The 22329-nt window shown below is 44.4% G+C and overlaps 1 long non-coding RNA gene across 1 annotated transcript in view; it reads left to right on the top strand.

Annotated features, from left to right (window-relative positions):
• The first annotated feature begins 377 nt into the window (after positions 1 to 377).
• Positions 378 to 22329, top strand: part of LOC141059767 (uncharacterized) — a 51977-nt gene continuing 30025 nt past the window's right edge. Inside the window, exons 1-2 of the long non-coding RNA XR_012222593.1 lie at positions 378 to 615; positions 1010 to 1146. This is a non-coding gene — a long non-coding RNA (uncharacterized lncRNA). The remainder of the gene's footprint in view (positions 616 to 1009; positions 1147 to 22329) is intronic.

Below are 22329 nucleotides of genomic sequence, written 5' to 3'. Positions count from 1 at the left end.
TTTTGAAGCCACAAATGCTACTCCAGTCCCCAATTGGAGTAACATTTATGTCTCGGCATAAGAAGGCGCACGCCATTTATAGATTGATTTAGTGTCATGCACCATTTAATTAATTAGGCACCTTGTATTCTATCAAGACTAACACAAGCGAGCACTATGCCAGTCTTGATGAATCGACCCCAATCTCTTGACAGCAGAGAACATAGGGATTCTATCAAAATGTACCAAGTAGCCCAGTAAGTGATACATATCTGGGATTAGAGACTTTGTCCAGAAAAATATTAGAATTGGAGAGTTCTTAGTGGTTGATGCCTTTTAATAGCAAACTGAGAAGATAGTAAAGATTTAAATATTTTTCTACCTACTGGATAACATGGTACACAGTCAGATATACAGTAGTCTTTGTCCAGACATAGCAAAAACCTGCTGACAGATTCCCTTTAAAATATGCACATTTGTTATTTTCTGCATTTACATTTTTTGCAGCTTGTGAGTGAGTTTTGACAAAATCCCGTCCACCTTGCTGCTGTTGTAACCACATATTCACGGGAGCATCGAATGATAAGAATATGCCTCTATATACACGAGATCAGGAAGATCTGGGCCGCGGGTACAGTACGTGTCCATATTATATGTGTGCCGCTTTACAGCGATACGTACTCATAATACGACGGTGACTGCGAGCACTTACAGCCGTGTTATTGGCGGTATTATTATAATTATGAGGATTAGTAGAAAGCATCTGTATGAATATGATCTCCATTAGTAATACAGTCATTGTGATGATTATTAGTAGTATTTGCAATATTATTGCGGGATGAGTTATTCGATTCAATTCGCTATAATTTATAATGATTTTTAATATAGGTTATTTGAACAGAATGCCTTTTTTTTATAAAATGCAATGGTGCAGAAGAAGATTCCAGTTTAATATTGCCATTATTTCCATTTTCTTGCTTGTCCTTTAGCCCCTATTACTTAGTGACACCTTCTGTTCCTTATTCCCCAGCAGACGATGTTAAGTGGTCTAGTCTTCGAGCAATGCCAGCATGTGGAAGCCGTGATTGCAGCACAAAGCCCTGTGTGTATTGTCGGAGCGGGCGCTGATGGAACGGGTCATGTGATCCTTTGTGTGATAAGCGAATGGTGGGTGGCATGCTTTCCTACCATAGCATCTGATCATTTGCCAGAGAGGCATGCTGAGGTGTAATGTACCACCCACATGGGCAAATTATACCATTCCAGGAAAACCATTCTCCTTCCTCGTTTTCCACTTTTCACACTTGCATCTATTGTTTCCTCATAACTCCGGTGCTTCCCTCGGCTGCGCCGCCTCACACTTCATTTATATTCACTCACACATTTCAGTTCCCTCATGTTCACAGCTCCAGTATGTCTCCCATCACACATAGCATCTAACACCGCACTCATTTACTCAATTGCCATGCAGACAAGTTACTGGAATCTCAGCCATTGAGTCTGGAACCAAATGCATCATGTGTGGTTTAGCTGAAAACAATTTACAGTGCGGTTCAGTAATATGGATTTATAATAAGAGTTTGCTTTTAACTCAGTGGTTTCCAAAGCAAATGTCTCCAGTAGGCGAATAAAACAAGGACTGACACCGAGATGCACTTTTAAAGGAGCAGTACTCCAAAAGGCAGAAGTATTGCTAATAGTGATGAGAACATGCTCGGATAAGGCTATCTGGCATGCTGAGGTGCTAGCTGAGTGTCTTCGACGTGCTTGAAAAATATGTTTGAGTCCCTGCGGCTGCATGTCTTACTGCTGCTTGACAGCCGCAACATATGCAGGGATTGCCTGTCTGTCTAACAGCAGTGAGACATGCAGCCGCGGGGACTCAAACATATTTTTCAAGCACGCCGAAGACACTCGGTTAGCGCCGAAGACACTCGGTTAGCACCGAACCATGCTCAGATATCACCTTATCCCAGCACGTTCACTCTTCACCAATTGCTAATTATCTGTTAATATATATAAAAATGTTTCTGTATCAGATCATAACATAAAGTAGTAGCAGTAAGGGTACCGTTATACGTAGCGATGCACCAGCGATCCCGACTAGCGATATGACGCGGTCAGGATCACTGGTGCATCGCTAGATGGTCGCTAGTGAGCTGCCACACAGGCAGATCACACCAGCGACATAGCGGTGGTCGGGGATCGCTACTTACCTGTCAGACGCGGCGATCCTGCGTCCTCCCGCCCGGCTCCATGCGTCGCTCGTTGGCGCCACAGGAAGCCCAGCAGGAAGTGGCCGACGAGGAATGGTCCAGGAGCTTCTCGCGCGATCAGCGATAACCAGCGGGGGAGCCGGTCGGAGGTAAGTATCACATGCAGCGATATCGCTAGCAATATCGCTGCAACGTCACAAAATCGGTGACTTTACAGCGATATTGCTAGCGATATCGCAGTGTGTAACGGGGGCTTTAGTTGGTTGTTTAATTAAAAACCACCACACACATCGTCTGGCTGGCAGCATCTCTGCCATACACAAGACAGATGAGAAAATGGAAAACAGTCTTAGGAGCTCAGGAAAGAGACTCGGACAAGAGATGGGGTTAAACCACAATGCGTTTCGACCGAGGATCCGTCTTCATCAGGTGGATCCTCCATCGAAACACATTGTGGTTTAACCCCATCTCTTGTCTGAGTCTCTTTCCTGCGCTCTTAAGACCGTTTTCCATTTTCTCATTGCTCCCATCCTCCATCGGAGGTTCTCGGCTGGAGCTGCGGTGGAGACCTGACATCCTGTCCACCCCTGGGTTGCTTCCTAAGCGCTCCTTTATGACCGCTTATCACTGACTTTTATACACAAGACAGGAGCACTCACTTGGCTGAGCTCCATGATAGAGCCACTGCTGGTGCTGGACATACCTAGGGGCAGCTTGTTTCAAGGGAAGCAACAGGCTCGGCTGTCCGACACTGAAAATGCTGGATTCTTATTTCCTCTGATAATCATCTGTCTGTAACTCCCATACATAACTGTTGGCCAAACCCGTTGATATCAGCAGGTTCACATTATTCTAATGTGCATGGGGGCTTTAGGCTCAAGGTTTGGTACTCCTTTAGGCTGGTTTCACACTTGCGTTTTTTTTCGCGGTATTTTAGCGCTAAATAGCGCATGCGTTTTTTTTCCTATACTTTGCATGGGATGCGCATATGTGCGCATACACATGCGTTTGTACGCGTTTTTCCGCGCATGCGTTTTTTTGCGGTATGCGCTCGGGCGCACAAAATGCATCCTGTTGCATTTTTTGGGCGTCCGACTTGCCTCAAAAAAACGCATGCGCGCAATGCGTTTTTTTACAGCAAGACACCCAATATAAGTCTATGGGTGCGCATATGTGCGCATTGGCATGCTTATGTATGCGTTTTTTTGCACATGCGTTTTTTTGTTAACCATGGAATTTAGGGGTTTGGGTTAGAGTTAGGGTTAGTTAAGGGGGTTTAGGGTTAGGGTTAGGGTCAGGGTTAGGGTTAGGGTCAGGGTCAGGGTTAGTTAGGGTTTAGGGTTTGGGTTAGGGTTAAGTATGGTTTGGTTAAGGGTTAGGGTCAGGGTTAGGGTTAAGGTCAGGGTTAGGGTCAGGGTTAGGGTTAGGGTCAGGGTTAGGGTTAGTTAGGGTTTAGGGTTTGGGTTAGGGTTAAGTATGGTTTGGTTAAGGGTTAGGGTCAGGGTTAGGGTTAGGGTCAGGGTTAGGGTTAGGGTTAGGGTCAGGGTTAGGGTTAGGGTTATTTAGGGTTTAGGGTTTGGGTTAGGGTTAAGTATGGTTTGGTTAAGGGTTAGGGTCAGGGTTAGGGTTAGGGTTAGGGTCAGGGTTAGGGTTAGTTAGGGTTTGGGTTAGGGTTAAGTATGGTTTGGTTAAGGGTTAGGGTCAGGGTTAGGGTTAGGGTCAGGGTTAGGGTTAGGGTTAGGGTTAGTAAAGTCATGGTTTGGGTTAGTGTGAGGGGCCACCTAATGTTTGGAAAAACGCAAACGCGGTAAAAACGCACTAAAAACGCATACAAACGCATAAAAACGCTGCGTTTTTTTCATGCATGCTCATAAAAATGCTTGAAAAAAACGCAGCATTTGTATGCATTTGTATGCGTTTTTTCAATGCGTTTTTTTGCGGGAAAAACGCGCTGCAAAAAAAAGCAAGTGTGAAACTAGCCTTAATCAGACTTAAAACAAAAAATGACCGAGCCCCACAATTACATTATTAATTGGGCGCTTCATATATATATACACATTTTAACATCCCCCAAACAATAATTATGAGTGCAGTTCTGATATGGTATCCAGTCAACCGTGCTTTTAGGACATATTATACATTCCTTTTGAGCTCAGCAGATTCTGAAATAAATATTCAGAGTGAAGGAGGTTTCCCTGAAATTGCAGGAACAGAGTGCATGTGTGTGCCCTATGTACAGTCAAATCTTTTCAAGACAACAATGGTTCAGTTCGTGGTTACAAGAATGAAACTTGGTATAGACATATATTGTCCAGTCAGCATTGATCACCCAATTACCTGCCCATATAGTAGGGATATGTCAACGATGAGAGGCATGAATGGCTACTGAAGAACTTAAGTTCCATTCATTCAGGATAAGGATGTACAACCTTTTTTCCGCTAAGGGCCACATTGTCAAACTGAGCCATTCCTTGAGGGCTGCTATAAGACTTAAGGGGTACTTGACACATAGTGAGATCGTTAGCGAGATCGCTGAAACGTCACAGGTTTTGTGACGCAACAGCGACCTCGCCAGCGATCTCGCTACATGTGACACATAGCGGCGACCGTCCCCCCACTGCGAAATCGCTGATCGTGCTCGAATGTCCTAGGCCATTTTTTGATCATTGGTGTCCCGCTGGCCAGCATGCATCGCTGTGTTTGACGCCGTGACAACGATGAGCGACCTCGTTGGCGACTCAAAAGGCAACGCTGAAGCACGCCTATCGAGGTCTGTGTCGTCAGAATAGCTGCTGTGTGACAAGGTCCCAACGACTGCCGAGGTCGTTATACGGATCGCCGTATCGATGCTGCTTCGTTGAGTAGATCTGCCTGTTTGACATCTTACTAGCGACCATGTAGCGACGTACCAGCGATCCTTACCAGGTCGTATCGTTGTTGGGATCGCTGGAGCGTCGCTATGTGTAATGGGGACCTTAGAGGAGCATAACTTCTGAGACAATTACGGCTTATCAAATTATTCCATAAATGTCTGGAAGGAGCTGATTTCTATTTCTATTAAATGAATTACGCAATTTCTGGAGGGTCATATAGAGGGCAAGAGGACACCTCTATTCTTCAAAAAATGGGGGTCACATATATATGACTACTCCGCTGCATTTGTACTTCCTTCTGAATTGTGCTCTACTCCTCATCTCGCTGACATGAAAAAATAAACATTCGAGCCACCACCAAACATGTCTGTGACCAAATGGTTGATCAAGAAGAATTAACAATAGATCCAACATGGCTGATCAAGTTTTTCACCAACAAAAGTATTTGGTAAGAACAAAAGTCTTCTTTGTTTGGAATCTAAAGTTTGTGTAAGGTATGACTGTTGGGGAAAAAGGGCTGTAAGCCCCTTAGACCGGTAACATGGGATATACAGCAGATCACTCTTTCATTTCTAATTTTTATGAGATTCTTCTTTCATCCCAATGTTAAGTGTCCTAGAAATCTTTTGAACTCCTCAGGAAACAGTCTTCTAGTGTTCTGCTGATTGCTTTGCAGTATGTTGTCATATACCTGGTCAGGGAAAGGGTTAATGAAAGCTGGGCTGGGATCTACCTCATAAAACAAGGTCTGTGGGATTTAGCTGCAGATCTGTGCTCCCATGCCGGGTTTGAAAATATTCCCAGCCCCAGAGCCCAGCAAGGGGCACTTCCATTACCACACATTTTACGAGCTGCTTGTTACCGACAGCAGCTGAGAGAATCACTCAGATGTAGAGGAAGGTCTGGAAGATGCATTAGGGGTTATTAGAGGAGAAGAAAGGAAGACATAGGCTCATTAACTCACTCACAAAGAAGCAGCACATGTGAGAAGGAGACTCATGAGGTCTTAAAATTATGACTGTGAAGACAGATTATGTGAAGAAGAGACCCCACCAACACAGTAGTGTGGTCTTACCATGTGCACACTTCTCGTGTTGACATGTGGCGGCCTGTGTTGTTTGGCTATTACTCATGTCAGTGTTTGGGCAGGATGATGTACATGCAATTATGTATTAATTTCCAATTAATAATATAGCATAAACATAATTTGACATCTTGTGTCCAACTCTGTTCACCCGCATTTATACCTTGGCCCTAGCGGGATGAAAATATAAATCTCTTTACTTAACTACAACTACATGGTGTATGGATAAATGCACAGGAAGCCACTTCACTGGTTATGACTATCAAGTCTGACATGGTTTCTTGATTTGCCATTGGACTGAAAAGAAGATCCACTAGAGGAAGTGATCTGCATCTTGTGAAGGTTCAAATGGCCACTCAGGCTGTAATAAAGGTCTAAAATTTAGCGTGATCACAGGTCTGAATGCTTGCAATGCAATTTAGTGACCCTATAGAGAGGTAGAAGACTTTACACCACCACCATTGCTCCTGACAGTTCTGCTGAGTTCAGGCATTCCATCAGTGATGCGGGTGATAAGGTTCATGTGGCTCATCCTACAACAAATTCCATCACTTCCATGGTTCAGTGCAGGCAACACCCCCACTGTGACTGATACATGCCTGTTCTGCACAATGATAACAGTGGGACTATTTACGTAATGGTCATTCTCATCTATTAGCAGAGGCAGGTCATGATTAAACGTGGCCTCTGTGCATACTAACACTACTAGACCTAGACTTTTGACCTCAAGTCCCAAGAATATCAGCCTACGTGACAATTTTGTTGTATGACCATGTATGGATAAGTATAGAAATAACATGGAGGACACTGTATAAGACAACGTTCACACATTCAGCATTTGGTCAAATTTTACATCAGTGTTGGTAGGCCAAAAACAGGACTGAGGAAAAAAATACAGAAGTAGTGACTTGTTTCTATTATACTTTTCCTCTCAATCTTCCACTCCTGATTTTGGCTTATAAATGCCAAGGTAAAAAAAAACTCACCAAATACTCAACGTGTGCCCTTGACCTAAGGGACTTGTGTCTCCTATTTTCACTATTAATTATGTTTTGTCTTTTTAGGACAAAATGCCCTATTAATCACTCCGGGATTTCTAATGTCTCATTTTATTTGTCTTGTTGTATTGTTTGACTTGTTTGCACCAAATAGAAAAATGCTCAATATTTCTCTCTTTAAAGGGGGTGTCCGGCTTAACCTGCAAGTCTGCAGTCACTTTATGTGACTGCAGCCTTGTGAATCCTCACATCGTGTGCACTGTGCAATGTGAGGATTCTCCAGCACCTGGATCAGCGGGCGAGTGACCGCAAATATATGATTTGCATACATACAGTCACATGCCGACTAGATGGGCATGACCTTGCTCAGTGTAAGTATATTGAGCAGGGCCGGACACAGTCTAGATAGAATGTGGTCGAAAGGATACGAATCAAATACTTGCTGTCACATGACCACCCACTTATGGCGCCGCCACAGGAAAATCACCAAATTACGCAGTGCGTGATGAGAGGATTCACAAGTCTCCAGTCATATAGAATCACTGGAGATTTATAAAGCAACTCCTTTAATGTTATAGCGATTTTTTCAAGATAAAAAAATTCACACTTTCCTCAAATATTATGCAAAATTTGAGCAATTTTCAGATGTATAGAAAACTACTCAAGAGAAATTTTGAGACTTTTTAAAAAATCGTAATTGATGAATTAATCAAAAACATTTAGAGACCCCAAAGTCTGTCCACAATGCGAATAAAGAAAAATAAAAAAAGCAGAGGTGAACTCTATAAATGAGCAGATTGATTAATTGGACTCAGTCTAGCCTCCAGACCACTGGTAACTGTCAGTTGGCTAGTTGGGAGGCCCGCAAATCTCTTCCTCTCTGGCATTTCTCGCATGGCTTTCGATTAGCAAGGACTGGTGCAACGTCATATTTGTGATATGATGCACAAATGATGTGGCGCCAGCCCTGACACATCAAATACTGCTGGATGTCGGAAGGTAAGAAATTCTCAGGCCTCCCATCTAGCCACCAGGTACCACTGACCTGGACGCTGAACCGGAGTCCCATGAATCGATCAGCTCATCTCTAGTAAACATAAACACATATAAAGCAGGCTTTAAAAGGTACAAGTGAAAAGAATAAGACCCAAATGAAAAACAAGCAAATAAATGCCAAAAAGAGGACAAGAAGGAGCAAATGCAATAGAGTCTGTAGTCTTAGGCTGTGTGCACACGCTGCGGATTCTGCTGTGGTTCCGCAGCGGTTTTGGCCGCTGTGGATCCGCAGCAGTTTTTGTTGCGGTGTACAGTAGCATTATACCCTATGGAAAAAAAAACGCTGTGCAGACGCTGCGGAATTTTCTGCGCGGATTTGCTGCGGTTTCAAATCCGCAGAAAGAATTGACATGTCAATTCTTTCTGCGGATTCCGCTGCGGTTTGCCATCGCCTCCATTGTTGAGATGAAAAACCGCAGGGCAAATCCGCAGGCTAATCCGCAGGTAAACCGCAGGTCTTTTGACCTGCGGATTTACCTGCGGATTTTACAAAATCCGCGCGGCCAAATTCGCAGAGCATTCCGCAGCGTGTGCATATACCCTTAAAGAACAGGGTTCACAGTGTCCAATCAACTGTATGGAATCAGCCTTGATGTGTCCAGTACCTTTCACAGACCAGGGGTGAAAAACTAATTTTCCCGATGGGTCACATGGGAGACTACTCAGCTCACTCTCATTCCCTCGGCGCTCTGATCTGGTCACCGGTGTACCAAATCTCCGCTCAGCTGAAGCCATGAAGTGATGTCATTTTGTCTGCTGGCTCAGTTGCACATACTGATTGTTGGAAGAAGGGGATGGCGGCCCATCCTCCACAAATATGTTCACCACTGATTTTTGATGATGTGGATAATGGTGACAGTGGTGGGTGAGGGTATGGTGCAGCCCGTTGGCTACTGTTTCAGCCCTTTGGTTGTCTCGGTCCATGGGCTGTAATGGAACAACCAGAGGACCGGATGTAGCTCGCAGGCCCCACTTTGCCCAGCTCTGTCATAGACCATAATCACGAGTATGTGAAAAAAAGGAGTATGCAAAATGGCACACACATTGGTGCAATGTATCTGACAGTATGCAACATGTAGTTCTGCCCCAAGTAAGGTCATATTGTCATAATCTAACTGCGTAGAAGGTCATTTAGTTCAGGGCTCCTTCACAGTGGCTTCTGGGTTTCTGATCGATGCAGGTAAGCCATGGTATGGACTCAGCGTTTATCTATTGGGGAATAAAGCATGATCTATATTCTTGTGTTGCAACAATAGGTATTATTATTAGGGGGCCATTTATTCCATGGCGCTTTACATGTGAAAAGGGGTATACATAATTAAAACGAGAAAAGTAATCTGAGGGTGTGTGCACACGCTGCGGATTTTGCTGCGGTTCCGCAGCGGTTTTGGCCGCTGCGGACCCGCAGCAGTTTCTGCTGCGGTGTACAGTACAATGATTCCCTATGGGAATCAAAAACCGCAGTGCAGACGGTGCGGAATTTTCCGCGCGGATTATCTGCGGTTTTCAATCCGCAGAAAGAATTGACATGTCAATTCTTTCTGCGGATTCTCCTGCGGTTTGCCATCTCCTCCATTGAGGAGATGAAAAACCGCAGGGCAAAACCGCAGAGCAATCCGCAGGTAAAACCGCAGGTCTTTTGACCTGCGGTTTCACCTGCGGATTGTACAAAATCCGTGCGGATGAATCCGCACCTAATCCGCAGCGTGTGCACACAGCCTTAAACAATACAAGTCACAACTGGTACAGGAGGAGAGAGGACCCTGCCCGCGAGGGCTAACAGTCTACAAGGGATGGGTGGGGATACAATAGGCAAGAGCTGGTCGTGCAGCGGTTTGGTGGATCGGTGGTTACTGCAGGTTGCATCTTCTGGAATGACAGGAACCAGGAGGGTATAACTTTAGTGGAAGTCTGAGCTTCTTTCCTCCTGGCAAAAGCAGAATTTTTAGCTTTCACCTTGAAGGTCACTTTAAGTTTCAGATAGTTACTAGCCTTGGCTTTTATAGGGGCCTGGCCTGCCTGCTAACAAAGTGTGAGGTGGAGGAGTACATAAGCATTTAATGGATTGTACGGAGGAATGGTATAAGTTTTGCTGCTTAATGTTAGAGAATGCTAGAAATATATAACGACTTTAACAAAAAAAAAGTTGTAATGGCCAAGGAATGTTAAAGCGGAGCATTCAATGAATTTAATTTCAGAGACAGTTTTATGTCTCTGGCACGTTCCAGTAAGTTTAATTCTGCGTTTCCTGGAATGTTGACTGACTGTTCTGTGCACCCTCCAGGGGTCACACGCTTTTTCTTTTTGTGGGTGACAGTCTATGTGCGGAAATGAGATTCAGCATAGAGCCCCAGGTCCTGGAAGAGGGAAACAGGTTGGAAAAGACTGAGAAACCTGTGAGCAGTGGGGAGTGATGTGTGAAGCGCAGTGTAAAGTAGTAGGAGCAGTTTGGGTTTTATTTTGCAGAAAACATACAGAACTGGGGCTTAACATACTTAGAAATTCATTTATGTGCTTGTTTTGGAAATATTAATGGTTCCTGAAACGTACTGAGATACTAGCATTACTTTACGATGACAGCTCTTTATAATAAATGCACATCTATTTACAAAAAATTGTAACTCAGAAAAACGACAGAATTCTACAGTGTTATAGGGGATATTCATCTACTCATGACACACTATAGTCTCAGCTGCCTATTTAAAGGGAATCTGTCACCTATTATTTCGTATATAAGCTGCAGCCACTGCCATCATGGGCTTATCTACAGCATTCCGTAATGCTGTAGATAAGCCCCCGATGTAACCTGAAAGAGAAGAAAAACAAGTTACTTTTCCTTACTGACCTTTCCCGGCGCCTGCGCATTGCAGTACTTTGGTCTTCCCTCAACAGGGCACATAAGTACACCTGCGCAGGAGCCGCGACAGGCAGCAAGGAAGAGGACATCATCGCATGAAGATGGGAGGCGCCGGACTGGACCGTGACACTCATCGGACTGGACCGGACCCTGGAGTGAGTATAATCTAACTTGTTTTCTTATCTTTCACTTTACATCGGGTGCTTATCTACAGCATTACAGAATGCTGTAGATAAGCCCCTAATGGCGGTGGCCGCAGCTTACCGTATAGGTGACAGATTCCCATTAGTAATTGCGCCCATAAAGCTCTATTGCCTCAGCTCTGACAAACACGTTGTCTTTGTCTATCGAGAGGAACAGATATCTTACCCGACAATCAGGGGCGGGACTACTGCTGTCGCAGGGTCCGGAGTGTTTAGGGGCCCGATCGCGGAGCTGCAGCCGCTCATTGGCTGTGCAGCTCCTTGCTTTGAGTGGCAGGATGGCTGCACACAGGACCTCTGATGAGGTCACAGGAGGGGAGGAGTCAGGGGTCACATGATCAGGAGCCTCGTGTATGCAGGACTCTGCCGACCTGCTTATCACGATGCACTGCTAGCTGAAGGTAAGTTTATGTGTGGGGTCAGGAGGACTCAGGAGGGGTTTACAGGGTGGATGTAGCACAGCCGTGTGTGTATGGGGTGTACTGAAAGGTGTGCGGAGCCTTGTGTGTATGAGGTGTACAGAGCAGAGCCACGTGTATATGAGGTGAGCAGAGCAGTGTGTGTACGAGGTGTGTGGAGCGGAGCCGTGTGTGTACAAGGTGTATTGAGCGGAGCCGTGTGTGTACGAGGTGTATGGAGCGGAGCCGTGTGTGTATGAGGTGTATGGAGCGGAGCCGTGTGTGTATGAGGTGTATGGAGCGGAGCCGTGTGTGTACGAGGTGTATGGAGCGGAGCTGTGTGTGTATGAGGTGAGCGGAGCCGTATGTGTACAAGGTGTACGGAGCAGAGCCGTGTGTGTATGACAATGACATGTACGGAGCAGAGCCGTGTGTGTACGACGTGTATGGAGCAAAGCTGTGTGTATGAAGTGTATGGAGCAGAACCGCGTGTGTACGAGGTGAGTGGAGCGGTGTGTGTACGGAGCGGAGCCGTGTGTGTACGAGGTGTACGGGACGGAGCCGTGTGTGTATGAGGTGAGTGGAGCCATGTGTGTACGAGGTGAGTGGAGCCATGTGTGTACGAGGTGAGTGGAGCCATGTGTGTACGAGGTGAGCGGAGCCATGTGTGTACGAGGTGAGCGGAGCCATGTGTGTACGAGGTGAGCGGAGCCATGTGTGTACAAGGTGTATGGAGCAGAGCCGCGTGTGTACGAAGTGTACGGAGCGGAGCCGCCTGTGTACGAGGTGAGTGGAAGTGTGTGTACAAGGTGTACGGAGCAGAGCCGCGTGTGTACGAAGTGTACGGAGCGGAGCCGCCTGTGTACGAGGTGAGTGGAAGTGTGTGTACAAGGTGTACGGAGCGGAGCCGTGTGTGTACGATGTACGGAGCAGAGCCGTGTGTGTATGACATGTACGGAGCAAAGCCGCGTGTGTACGAAGTGTACGGAGCAGAGCCGTGTGTGTACGACGTGTACAGAGCGGAGCCACGTGTGCACGAGGTGGACGGAGCAGAGCCGTGTGTGTACAAGGTGTACGGAGCAGAGCCATGTGTGTACGACATGTACAGAGCAGAGCCGTGAGTGTACAACATGTACAGAGCGGAGCCGCGTGTGTACGAGGTGAGCGGAGCCATGCGTGTATGAGGTGTACGGAGCAGAGATTGTGTATTTTGGCATAGGGGGGCCCCATTTGAAAGTTCGCACCGGGGCCCATTCATTTGTAGTTACGCCACTGTCGATAATGCCTAAAGCAGCGCGTCACTCTGTCACAATTTAGATCCCCAAAGTGGGGCCACTTATAAGATGATATATTGTTGATGTGTCCTTTAATTTCTGTCCATAATTTGCTGTTTATACAGGTATGTCATAAAACATTGTGTAGTTAGCTCCATAAGCGCTTTCACATTCCTTTCCAGAAAGCGTAAAAGTACTTCTACCAGTAGAAGTTAGACAATGCAGATAGGGGGAGGAGAGAAGAAACTGTTCGGCCAAGAGAAATATTGATTTATAACTATGTAGCAAGTGAAGGTGAGTATCACTCACTATTATGGTGCACTACACTAGGACTTGGTGAGGCCCACAGAGCGTCAAAAGTTCAATGTAACTTATCTGAAGTTCAGGGGATTGTCACACTTACCTCTGAAGAGATTACCACCATCTGACTGTCACAAATGTCACCAGCATTTCACCCATCATTGTAGCCGTGAAATGTCTATGTCTGTTCCTATTAAAGGAAATCTGTAAGCAGGTTTTTGTTATGTAATCTGAAGGCAGCAGGAGATAGAGGCTGAAACACGGATTTCAGCAATATGTCACTTTTTTGACTGTGTGCTGTTGTTTGCTTACAATGAAGGTTTTATCACCAGAAGATAATCACTGCCAGACTACAGCCCACATGACTGCTAGACCAACCATGCCCCACCTCTGATAAGCAGCTCACTGTCAACAGACAATTTACATAAAAAGCTGTGGTGTAGGCAGGGTTAGCTTTCTGAGCTCTGCTACATGTAAAAACTCTGATTGCGTCACAACGGCTGCACCCAGTAAACTAAGTGATACATTGCTGGAATGAGGGTCTGTCTTCCTACATTGTGCTTCTCTCAGATGAGGTAAAAAAAACCTGCTGACAGATTCTCTTTAATTAGTTGCTTTGTTAAAAAAGCAACTATGCTATTTTATTTGTATTTAAGTGTGCTCTCATTCTCTAGATAGTGATTTTTCACAGCTTTTTTGTAAAGGGGACCTATCACCAACGAAGCCTCGCAGTAGTTGCCAAATGTACAGTGTCTACAAGCTCTTCCCTACTGAGCTTGTAAGCACTGCATTGAGGCTGACTAGGATAACGAGACGAGAGCAATATTAGCTCTGAATCCCAGCTACCTCTCTGATGCATCAATTCAGAAGAGGCAGGACTCAATTAGCAGCATCAGTGCTTACAGAATACAGACAGAAGCCTGATGAAGCTGAGCTGTCAATCAAGTAGGAGCGCTACCCCTCAGCTATTAGGAAGTTTGTAGAGTGAAAAAATGTTTTCTCCTGAAGATATAGGATTACACAAAGACTCTAAGCATTCCTGCATCTTGTAAAACTCCATAACCACAAAGCTTGTTGCCTCATGTAAGACTGTAACCATCTCGCTCATTGCCTTACTGTCGGTAACATTGTTGAATTTTCATCTGTGTGCACCTGCATTCCTTACACCATCACTTAGTGGGGTACCACTCTACCACCAAGGGCCACTGTATTGTTTAATATAATTAAAGGGGCACACAATCAGCTATCCACCCCTTACACGTGATTTTAAAACTCAGTGCATTATTTTGGTGAACGTGTGTGCTCTAACACAGAGCATTTCAATTAGCAAAGCTCCATGAATATGTTAGTGCTATATTGGTAGGATTATTGGTATTTAGCACTGGCTTTCATAGCTGAGCACTATATAGGGCAAATGTGGTGGTGATCATCATAGTCTTACATATTCTTTTTCTATATAAAATTGACAACGTATGAAACCATGTTGCACACATTTTATTATTCTTGGTCTATTGTGGACCAATTAGAGTCCAAATCTATATCTGATTTCTTTCAGAGGTGATATACCTAAAAAAAAAAGCCCACGAGAAGTGATTTTTGTTTCCCGTCAGCAAAGATGATTGTGATGAAATCCTGGCTTCTATAACATTTACAGCATAATCCCATAACTCTCCCCCTCTAACCACTAGATCGCTGTAGACGAGATAATTCTGACATTCAAACAGACACATCAGCCATGGAATTCATTTCCCAATAAAAGAAAAGAATGATTCCAGATGCGCAAGGGATGAGGGGGAGCAATCAGATACCTTCCCTTTATTAAAACAGATAAAAGACCCAGCTGGAGAGGGAGGGGTGGTCCAATCTATGGGCCTCATATCTCCGGGAATCGGAGAGGTCTGATGTAAGGGGCCGCATCTAACCATCATGTAGAACATGAAAGAGGAGGGAAAAAAGAGGCTAGGACCTTACCGTATTGCGAAGGATCAGGGAATGGGAGCAATCCAGAAAACAAGAACTTACGAAATTAAAAATAATACACAATAAGGGGCGAGTAATGCAAAAGTGTTTTTTTTTTTTAGTGTTTTTGGCCCCATATTTTGTGCTTTATACTGATACCTTTTTAAGTCCATACGTTCCTTATAGCTTTGTTACATCTTTACGGTGCGAATACACGACGTGACCTACAGAGGAAGTGAGCACGTAAAGCGTACGAGGCGGCCTTTGATATTTTTTACTAGTTAGAAAATCTTCACATATTAATAAAAACAAACTGAAGAATTGCAATTTTTTTTTTTTTAAACTGAACCGCAAATTATATAGAAAAAAAAGACAATTCTCACCTGCATATCTCAAAAATGCAACAGTCCCCAAGCTATGAGCCAAAAGAGTGCAGCGCTTGATGATTGTGAGATTGTTGTAAGTTCGAGCTTTGCTGATGAGAATTGTCATTTTTCTATACAATTTGTGGTTCAGTTTAAAAAAAGAAAAGAAAAAGTATTTTTTTCAATTTGTTTGGATCCGACCTGGCCTTTAAATTTCTAGGCTGAAAAATATGCGCTAAGTACCTTAAGTTTATAAATGTTTTATTCCCAAGATACCAACTTTTCTAAGACCTATGGGCCCGACATAGATCTTCCTGAGAATCTGCCTCCAGGATTTATTTTAAATGAAAAGGAGAGCTACAAGTGTCAGGCATGTAGGTCAGGAGAGCGCACTGTCAATCATTACATGTCTCACACTGGTAACTCACCTTCCATTTATAATGATCTCTGGAGGCAAATTGTCAGGGAGATCTATGTCCGGCCCATAGTTCTGCACAACTCATTATATCCTGGAGGAAGACATATGTAGTGTCGAAACATGTCGTCCATAAGGGATTGACTATATGCAAAATTGTTACTGAAGAAACATGGAACCTTTTTAATGGAAAAATAAAAGTTATATTCTAAGGGCCTGTCACACTAAGCGATATCGCTAGCAATATCGCTATAACTTGTGATGTTATAGCGATATTGCTAGCGATATCGCTGTGTCTGATACTTACCTACGACCCGCTGGTTATCGCTGATCGCGCGAGAACGTCCAGGACTGTTTCTCGTCGTCAGCTTCCTGCTGTGACGACGAGCGACGAGCATGGACGTGGGCGGGAGGACGCAGGATCGCCTAGTGTAACAGGTAAGTAGCGACCCCCGTCCCCAGCGATGTCGCTAGTGAGATCTGCCTGTGTGGCAGCTCACTAGCGACCACTTAGCGATGTACCAGCGATCCTGGCCGCGTCATATCGCTGGTCGGGATCGCTGGTGCATCGCTAAGTGTGACAGCACCTTAACTCTACCATTGGACTGATCGCTGAAGAAGCAATACTATTTCCTATATATATATATAGTACGATGCGAGAAACTAGTGTGAGTCTCTCGCATCACTGCTGCAGGCACTCGGTACCGGAGTGTGCGGCTGCATTGTATTTCTATGGAGCATGAGAGAAAAGCAGTGTGTATCGAAGTCATGATCACCCAAAAAAATCCCTTGCACAATCAAAGCAATCAATGTAAAGAATTATAAATTTTTATTGTATCAAAGTACACAAATCTGAACACACAAAGTTAAAACCAATTAAAAAAGCCTAAAAGAGGCCAAAATAGAACCACCTAGAGTCCACGTAAAGACCCTTATGAACACATACACACCGAGCTGGCAGTCATTAGGAATAAGATAATAGTCACATGAATATAAGCAGGTAAAAAACCCCAGTTGTGAAAATAATGTCATAATACATGTACAGCCGTCATTCATTTGGCAAACAGTATATACATGGGTATGTAAAAACAACAAGAACCCAATAGATAAGATGATAAATAGTCTGTTGTTTCCCAATCAATAAGCCATAAAACACATGAAAGGTATATAACCAAAACCAATTTGGTAACCTAAGAACTAGCTGTGACCTATGTTTGGTCTAATGAGGCTATACCAAAAAAGAACTGTGTGGAATCAAGAAATGACCTGGAGGAGAAAAAATCCTGTTTAGCACAGAGAATGAAAAAATGAGCTGAATCAATCAAAGACATAATAATACTACCTCATAATAAAGGTAGACAATGGGTTAAACCTGCAGCCAGCATGAAGGTGTGATGTGGGGACAACCCCACGCGTATCACCACTAGAAAGCGTGGCTTCCTCAGGGGAAAGTGGACTAGCATCCAGAAAACGTGCTTATAAATATAGAAATAATTAAAGCATGATTGCTTACATCTGTCAGCCAAGCGTCCGGGAAGACGGCGTCCGGAAGTTGCAGCCGCGCATGCGCGGCTACATAACAACAAGACGCCGCTACGGACGCCTCCATGGAGACGGCAAAAAGGCAGGTGAATAACCGCGCCTGCGCAGTAGTGATCATAAGCAGACAAATGGATCCGTCGTGAAATAGAAGAGAGATCGTACATGCGCAGTAAATGGAAAATGAGGAGCGTAAACCTTACAAAAAATTAACATGATAAATACAGACAAATGATTCTTATATGTGTTCTATGACGAAAACAATAATCAATAAACAAAATAAAAAGCGCAACTGCATAAAGGAAAAAAGGACAAATAACCGCGCATACACAATGGATATGAAGGGCATAAAGTTGTTATGTTTATTGTATATTACGCATGCGCAGTGAAAAACCTGAAAAAGCAATAAAATAATCATGGATTTAGAAAAAATTCATGAATAAATGAAGATGTGTCAATGTTGCATGCGTCCCATGATGGACACAGTGAACAAAACTAAGGGACATAATATTAATGAAAATAAAAAAAAAAAAAAAAACAAAAACATTAGTTAATCTTTTCTTTATTTCTTATAGAAACCGGTGAATAACAGCTCCTCATTAAGCCCCTTAGGGGCTAGGCTGTCAAGTTTAAAAATCCACCTCGATTCCCTCCTTAGTAACTCATCAGTGCACATGCCACCTCTAATTGTACTATCAACCTTCTCAACAGCGATAACCCCTAAGTATCCAGGAATGCCGTTGTGCACTGTGAGAAAGTGATTAGCCACAGACGTAATGGGTTTACCCGAGGCTTTATCTTTTTTCGCACATGTAATACTAGAGACATGATGCTGTATACGTCGGCGCAGTTCCTGGCCCGTTTGCCCTACGTAAACCTTTGGACAACTACAAACAAGAATATAGACAACATTTTTTGTACGGCAGTTAGCATAACAGTGTGTTTTAATCAGGTTGGCCAAAGCTGGAAAAGCAATATTATCACTGGCCACCATATAAGGACACGCAGTACACCCTCCGCAAGGATAAGTACCAATAAGTCGGGAGCCCCTTCCCAAAGACTGGGTTGGGCGCCTGAAATGGCTTGAACAAAGAATATCCTTAAAATTCCTTGCACGTTTGGCAATGAGTCTAGGTCGTTCGCCTACAAAGGGTAATACCCTGGGCTCACTCAACAGGATATTCCAATTCCTGGACAAAATCTCATACACTGCTGTCCAATGGTTATTATACGGTGTGATAATGTTCGTAGTGGAAAATTCCTTCTTAGGTCTTGACCGTAACAATTCACTGCGCTCCTTCTTCTCTATAGCCTGGAATGCCTGTGAAATAACACGCTTGGGGTAACCCCTCTCCTTAAAGCGTGATGTCAAAGATCTCGCCTCCATGCGAAAAGTCTCGATTTCGCTGCAATTCCGTTTGATGCGATGAAATTGTCCTCGTGGTATCCCATTACGGACATGAGGTGGATGAAAACTTCCATAATGAAGTAAACTGTTAGAGGCCGTTGTTTTACGAAAGAGCGATGTACAAATGTTACCCTCCTTCTTAGCAATCCGTAGGTCCAAGAAATCAACAGTCTCCATCGAGATACTAGAAGTGAGAGAAATATTCCATGTATTACAATTTAAATTTTCAATGAATGTCTCACAATCTCCACGTGATCCCGACCAAAAAAAGAGCACATCATCGATATAACGATACCATCGCACCACATGCGTTTGAAATAAAGTCAAAGAACGTACATACGTCTCCTCCCACCAACCCAAAAAAAGGTTGGCGTAAGATGGCGCACACCTGGCACCCATGGCGGTGCCAGAGATTTGTTTATAAAAGGTGAGGTCAAAAACAAAATAATGATTCTCCAACACAAATTTCAATAGATCAAGAACAAAAGAATCATGCTGACGATCACCTGTGGTCTTTGAATCCAAAAAGAACGATACAGCCTGTAGGCCCAATGAGTGCTCGATACTGGTGTAGAGAGATTCTACGTCCATGGTTACCATTAGAGTGTCTTCCTGGATTGTGTATTTCTATGGAGCCGCACACTCCGGTCCGGAGAACCAGTGGCAGTGCCGGGTATAGATGCGACAGACTCGCGCGAGTTTCTCGTATTACACATGCAAGTCTGACCCCGGCCTATCATTTCATTCAGCTTTCTATGACCACCATGTCCATATAGACGGCGCATGATGTTGAACCTACTGACAAATTCCCATTGGGAAATGAATGCTGCACATGACGTTGCAAATTTCACTTGAATCTCCTGCAGCAGATGCTAGCAATCTGAAAATGAAGAATTGGTGTGAAACACACACCCAGATCCCTTGCACAAAAGCACTGTGGCTCAGTGGTTAACATTGTTGCTTTACAGCTTTGAGGGGCCTGGGTTCTAATCCTGCCACTGACAACTTCTGCAAGGAGTTTATATGTTCTCCCTGTGTTGCGTGGGTTTCCTTCTGCACCCTAAAGGCATACTTATGGGAAATCTAAGGCCCATTGGTGACAATGATTATGATGTCTGTAAGGTGCTGTGGAATAGACCACAGTCCTGATATATTATTGTGCGCTCCCCTCTAAGGCCACTTTCACACTTCAGGCTTTCGGTATCCGGCATGGTGCGGCGAAGATCCGGCGCCTGTTACGACCAGATCCGGCCTTTTCCCCGTGCTGTTTCATTGCTGCCGATCCGACGTCTGGAAAAAACGTTGCATGCAATGTTTTTTTCCCAACGCCGGACCGGTTTTTCGCACTGTGCATGCCCGGAAACCTTCTCTGCCAGGAATATATCCGGCAGAAAGAAGGATCCGGTGTCTGCGTTTGCGGCCAGATCCGGCAGTCCGGTTTTTCGCCGCAACATGCCGGATACCGAAAGATTGAAGTGTGAAAGCGGCCTTATGCCAGAATTGTTGGAAATGTGTATGACATTATACAAAACTGCTGGCGGTCCTTCCCTATAAATTCACCATGCTTCATCTTTCGGCTGCCTTTCTCCTGACTCATAGTTTAGACTCTGTTTACACATGACCCTCAATATATCAGCAACGTGTATGCTTGATCATATGTTCTTCTAACCCATCCAAAATACAAAGAAAAACGTTGGCACTGCCGTACTACAAGTGAGATGCAGTTAGTCCCAGCAGATACTCTGAAGCCTTTTATCAGACACGGTGATTCCACAAATTCTGGTGTGTTGGCAGGAAAAAAGCTGCATAAAATATGAGAGTTTGACATGCGTTTTTGTTGTGTATTTTTCCCACTGCTCCTTAAAACATAGCAAAAATTGACACACTGCAGATCTGAATCTGCTGCAAATCTGAATGGAAAAAATTAGCAACATGTGCATGAGACTTTAGAAATCTCATACACTTTGCTGGTACTGTAAAACACTGAGTATTTTCCGTGAGGAAAAAAACAATAAAAATGCATTGTGTACACAAAGCCTAAAATCACAATAGGCGGTGGCGTAACAACTGCAGTCGCCGATACCAGCCTCTACTTCAGCTGGATGTGCATCCTCAGATGCACATCCAGCTGAAGTCTATTGCAGCGCACAAACTCGCTGGAATCGTGAGCCGCAATGCTAGCTGCTGGCCAATCAGAGCCCAGCAACTGACGTCCGGATGCGCATGACTGGAGGCACATGGCAGTGAAGTCATGTGCTCCTGTTGCTTGTATGCCGAAGTCAGTTGCCGCCTTCAGAAGAGGACGTCGCACAGCAGGGGAGAGGAGGGAAGGTTAGTAGGAGCGTTTTTTTCCCATGCATTACATAACAGCGGCGTTGGCAGAATGAAGAACATATACCAGGGTGGGTTTATATACCAAGAGGGGGGAACATATACATTTATGGGGAACACATAGCAGAAAGGGGAGCATATACCAGGATCGGGAACATATACCAGGATGGGAACTGGGAACATATACCAGGATAGGGAACATATGCCAGGATGAGGGATATAAACCAGGAATGGGAATATATATAAAAGAATGGGGGACTTATACCAGGATGGTGGACATATACCAGGATAGGAACATATGCCTGGATGGGGGAACATATTCCAGGATAGGGAATATATACCAGGATAAGGAACATATACCAGGATCAGGGACATAAACCAGGATGGGGAATATATACCAAAATGGGGTACATATACCAGGATGGTGGACATATACCAAGATAGGAACATATGCCAGGATGGGGGAACATATTCCAGGATAGGGAATATATACCAGGATGGAGAAACATGTACCAGGATGGGGGACCATATACAAAGATGGGGAACATAAATCAGGATGGGGAATATATACCAGGATGAGGGACATAAACCAGGATGGGAAATATATACCATATTGGATAACACATACCAGGATAGAAAATATATACCAGGATGGGGAAACGTGTACCAGGTTTGGGGAACATATACCAAGTTGGGGGACATATACCAGGATGGGAAACATATACCAGGATGGGGAATATATACCAGGATGGGGGACCATATACAAAGATGGGGAACATAAATCAGCATGGGGGAACATAAATACGAGGATGGGGGAAGATATAACAGGATGAGGGACATATTCCAGAATGGGGGAACATATATCAAGATGGGGGACATATATAACAGGAATGGGACCATGATGGGGGGCATATATACCTAGAAGGGGCCAAGAATGAAGTTAGTATTTAATGGGGGAGGTGGTGCAAATTGTATGTCCTTATAGGAATTAGAACATCACAGGGACCCAAGCATTTGACCAACATGTGGGGGGGGGGCAGGTCCAAATTTTGCATCGGGGCCCATGAGACTTTA

The sequence above is a fragment of the Dendrobates tinctorius genome, unplaced genomic scaffold, assembly GCF_039654945.1.
Source record: "Dendrobates tinctorius isolate UK_male_01 unplaced genomic scaffold, ASM3965494v1 ptg000231l, whole genome shotgun sequence".
Taxonomy (NCBI): Eukaryota; Metazoa; Chordata; class Amphibia; order Anura; family Dendrobatidae; genus Dendrobates; species Dendrobates tinctorius.
This window is presented reverse-complemented; position numbering and strand designations above follow the sequence as displayed.